Source organism: Dioscorea cayenensis, chromosome 4 (genome assembly GCF_009730915.1).
Source record: "Dioscorea cayenensis subsp. rotundata cultivar TDr96_F1 chromosome 4, TDr96_F1_v2_PseudoChromosome.rev07_lg8_w22 25.fasta, whole genome shotgun sequence".
Classification (NCBI taxonomy): Eukaryota; Viridiplantae; Streptophyta; class Magnoliopsida; order Dioscoreales; family Dioscoreaceae; genus Dioscorea; species Dioscorea cayenensis.
The window spans coordinates 10795871-10801295 of record NC_052474.1 but is presented as its reverse complement, the minus strand read 5'-3'; positions in this window follow the sequence as shown (position 1 = coordinate 10801295).

Genomic DNA, 5425 nt, shown 5'->3' with positions numbered 1-5425 from the left:
CACACTTGAATCATTGCTTGTCCTTAAGCAATCTCACATCACTCAATGAAAGGAGAGATGAGTGCAACACCTTTGATTTAGGAAAACCTTGGACTTCTTAAACAAAGGGAAAGCAACAAGGGTTAGGAACAATAATGATACTCAATGAATGGCCACACTCTTACTTCTAAGGACATCTGTGTGTGCAAACCCTAACTCGAGTGCCTCACAGTTTTTAGGCTCCAATCCAACAAAATTAAACCTAAAACTGTCTATTCACAATTGGTAGTAGCTTCATACACCCTAGAAGTAACCTTTTCTCCTGGTAGGTTATGAATTGAACACTTGTAATGCCCAAAATTCGACTACTCAAGAGTAGATTTCACTCTTCTAGGGTGATAGCTCTTTCTACCATCTTTCACAAAGTATTTGCAAATAATAGGTAGGGAATCCCACATAGGATCTAAGTTTCCATTTTTTTTAATGACGACATGCGGCTCCACACTTAGGGTTGAGTGATAAACTTGACCCTTCAAAGTAAGAGCGAGACTACAATATGGATCTCAAATAATTAACTAACACACAAGTGTTTCCTTAGGGTTAAGAAGCTCAACACGTAATCGATTATAGACCATCATCGGCTAAACACTCATCTCTAGCAAACCAAGCATGCAACCCTCCTCCATACTTGAATGATACATTGTCCTCGATGTAAGATGATGAACATGAGAAACAAACTTGAGACAACATAAGATGAAGGGGGTAAGAAGAACTTTACAGAACACGGAGAGTGATGTTGCCTCTCTCAACGTGTGTGCTATTCAACTCCAAGCCTCCACACAATCCCTAAAAGTAATGGAGGACACAAGTAAAGCTCCCAAAATATGAAAATGTATAAAATATAGGGAAAACTAAAAGAAACTACAATTACAGAAATAATAAGCTTTTAAAGAGGAATAAATCCTAAAAATAGAGCCGAGGGCTTACCAGAACAAAAGAGCAAAACAATGATTAAGGGTAATCAAGATCCAGTAAGAAACAAGACAAACTTTACGGAAATGAAAAATCGAACAAAAGGAGAGGAACGGCCGAACAAATGGAATGAAGAGGCTTAACCAGTGGCTAGACTTTAAAGAGGAATAGTAAAAGTAGAATAGTCATGATTGAGCACGCCCAAGACACGTGCGTTCTCAGGATGCCAGGCTTAGGGTTTGAATCCAAGACAAGAATGATCATGTGGAAAGCGTGCCCTTCCCCTTAATTCTCTCAAGAAAACATCTAAAAACCTCAAAGGGGGGAGGCACCACCATGGCAAGTATATGATGCCCCTGCTTACCCCCCCGGGATACTCATGCGCACAGCACGAGCCACTCCTTGAAGATCTCAGGAAAGCGACTTGAGCCAACGAAGGGGGGAGCACGAGCGTACATAGATCATACTCATCGTATTGAGGCTCATAACATGCTCGTGTTCGGCCTGTCCTCGCCCTGAAACCATCAAAAACATGAAACTAGTGAGAATAAGTGGGATAAGCAGGGGCGTGCTCTGCCCGTGTTTGCCTTGAAAAAGATGCAAAATCAACTAGCAAAAATACCATGCCATAGCAAAATGAAAATAAAAAAAGAGAGTCCATGATAAAGATAAACTGCAATGAAGGTGGTGATAAAGAAAATAAAAAAAAAGACAAATGACAATGGAAGAAAACGTGAACAACAAAAAAATCCACACAATAACTCGGGTTGCCTCCCAAGAAGCTCTTGTTTAATTTCACTAGAATGACATACCTATTGAGCGCTCAGGGAGGCTTATGACGTTGAGGCCTCACGTCACCACCTGGGGTACAAAAGCAAGAATATGGTAGGAATCAATTAATTAAATTGGTCTGACCAAAAGACAACAGATTTGAATGATTAGGAGTAGAAAGTAAGTTGGGTGGCTTCTTCTTCTTGTTAATTACTTTCTTCCACCGACGAGTTGCTTGGGAGACTTTCTTCATCGGTGGATTAGGGAGTATGGTTGTTTCCACATCAAGAAATTATAATTCCACCACTCCCTCTTCAATAACCTTATCATGAAGAGGGTTGTTGACAATGGCCCTTGCGTGTGACCTGAAAGTGCATGGGTTTGTCGAGTAACAAATCACAGGTGAGTAGGGTATCGTATCCATAGGGAGTAGGGTGTAAAAATACTTAAATTGCTACTTAACCACATGAAAGTGAACAATGATAGTGTCGATAAAATGTAATGTGAACAAAGATAAAAGAAACAAGAATGAGAGGCACAAGTAAGTGAGAGGTAAGGCAATCGATAGAAGTAGGGTACTCGGGCAATGGTCCCCCTAGAATTAATGTTTCAAGTACAAGACCCACTATTATACTTCCTAATCAATGCTCATTGAGTCGTGGAAATCCTTAAGCACACGGTCCCAATTCTAAGGTCAACCGTAACTAACTCTACACTATATCCTAGTAGAGAAATCGCTCAGTCTCAACACCTCACAGTCTGTAAAGTTACATGGAGTTCTAGGGAATCCAAGTGATAAATTCTCTTCCTATGTATAGACCTAACCCTTTGGTCCAAGCAAAAGGCCCCTAGTCACATTTAAGCCTCAGACACTAGATTCATTTCAATGCTTTACTCTGTTGCTCGCACAACTAAGCCCCAGTGGAGTTCATCCTTGATAAGTGCTTGTGTGATAAGAATGCGAAGTGTTCTTTCCTTATGATGAGCATTACTTTTATCAAGTTTTAGCGCTAATACTTGTGTATTTATGTTACTTTCATGCATATAGGGTTGTGAAGCCGAATGTTAAAGAAAGAAGCCAATGTAGATTGTGAATGCACTATTTGGAGGAAATCTTGAGAAGGGTCAAACGCGAAGACATAAGTCGGGTTCAAGATGCAAGAATCTGTGACAACCTCCGTGTATTCAAGGTAGCACAATGGTTTGGAGAGGCACAAAGGTAGTCACATTCGAATATCCCGGCTTATGCATTGATAGCAAGATCTTCAGTAATGAGGCCGGTTATTGAAAAAAAAGCAAAGTGATCTACGATACCAACGTGTGGCTGTTGACGTTACCTCGATGAAAACATGGATTAGGGAGTGTTTCGAACCGGTACTGTAGTAGGTAATGTTCACAGCCGGTTGAAAAGAGAATTCCAGAGAATTAACAGGGACGTGTGGAAATTATCCACGACCGTGCGGAAATTCCACAGGCCCATGTGGCAAATCCACAGAGTCATGTGGATGCCCGATTCCAGCACTATTTAAGCCGCGATTCGGCCTTGATTTCAGCATTCTTTTCTCTATTCTTCCCAAACTTGAGAGGAGGCTAAGGCTAGGGTTTTTAGAGGTATTGGCAGGGTTTTAGAGAGGTTTTCAGCTTTGACATCACGCTCCAGTTGGAAGAAGGTTATTGGGACAGGTTTCGTCGGCACCGATCAGCGAAGTGTGTCCTATACTGGACAAAGGGACCTTTGGAGGAGATGAGTCTTCTCCACAAGACCATTGTCATGATTATCAAGGGGATTTTCTATGGATTACTTATTTTTACATTCGATTTCATTATTGATTGTAACTAGCCACATGGAGAGCTAAACCCACTAGTGGGTACTTGGATTTGTGAACCCTAAGATGTATTTGTTTCATTAAACCTTCTATTATGCCTTCATTAATTGATGTTTTATTTGATTTCCAATATTGAATGCTTAATTGATTGAATCTCCCTTAGAGTGACACTAGAGTTGAGAGTTCATATTGGTAACCCTTGTGAGTGAGTGACACACCACGAGGGTTAGACAAAGCTAGTTTGGAGAGGGTCGAGAGGGTGAGTCGAGAGGTAGTCAAGAGACAAAGCTACCTCTATTTCCTTGATCTCTTTGCGGTCATAGTATAGTAAATGGGCTAAGGGATGACCTTCTGCTGGGGCTTAGTTGCACAGGCAACGGAGTGAAGCGTTGAAGTGATTTTAGCACCTAGGGCTTAATTGTGACTAGGACCTCTCACCTGGACCAAAGGGTTATGTCTATTTCTAGGAACAGGGTTTATCACTTGGAATCCCTATAACTCCATGTGATTCTATCAGAGTGCGAGGTGTTGAGATTGTTCGATTTCCCCTCCAGGACATGGTATAGAGTTAGGCATGGTGGACCTTAGATTCTGGACCGTGTATTGAAGGATTTCCACGACTCATTAATGCATTAGTTTGGAGTTATAATAGTCGGTTTTACACTTGAAATGATTGTCCTAGGAAGAACAATATCCGAGTACCCCATTTATATCAATTGCCTTATCTCTCACTTACTTGTGCTTTTCTCTCTTGTTTCTTTTATTCTTGTTCACATTTCATCTTGTCAACACAAACATTATTCATCTTCACTTTGTTAAGAAACAATTTAAGTATTTTTACTCCCTACTATTTGTGGATACGATACCCACTCACTTGGGATTTTATTATTCGACAAACTTGTACACTTGCGGGACATACACAAGGGGTATTGTAAATCCTCTAGAACTTCATTATATTGTGACCACAAAGAACTCAAGGAAATGGAGGTAGGATAAATCACACTAGAGGTTTAAGGGGACGCTCCACTACCTTTCGACTCACCCTGTCAACCCTCTCCAATCAAGCAATGTCTAACCCTCGTAGTGTGTCACTCATCTACAACAGTTACCAAGATGGACTCTCAATGCTAGTGTCACTCTAAGGGAGAAATCATTCAACAAACATTCAAGATTGGAACTCAATTGAATCATTAATTAAGGAAAGCATAATAAAAGATTAATGAAACGATAACATCCCAAGGTTTACAAAATCCAAGTACCCACTAGGGAGTTTAGCTTTCTATGGAGCACAATACAATCAACAGTAAAATCGAAAGTAAAAACAAGTGTTCCATAAGAAAACCCCCTCGGTAGTCGTGTCAATGGTCTTGTGGAGTAGCCAAATCTTCTCCGAAGGTCCCCTTGTCCGGCCTAAGACATACCTCACCGATTCGGTGCCGACGAAAGCTTCCAAAATAACCTTCTTCTAAGTGGAGCACGGTATTGAACCCTTAGAACAACCCCAAAGATGTGCCAAAAGCCTCTCTAAACCCTAGCCGATGACCTCTCGAAAGATGGATAAAAGTTGAAGAAAAGAGGAAAAGAAGATTCCAAAAATCGGGCTGAATCGTGGCTTAAATAGGGCTGGAATTGGGAATCCACACGCCCTTGTGGATTTTTCCCACGGGTTTGTGGAATTTCCACACGGGCTTGTGGAATTTCCACATGGGCATGGGGAATTTCCACACGCCCGTGTGGATTCTCTGGAAATTCTGTTTTCGTCCGGCTGTGAACATTAACTACTACAGTACCTGTTACGTTACTTTGCTACAGTACCTGCTACAACACTCGGCCAAAACACTCCCACTTCCACACTTTTCATCGAGGTAACATAAACG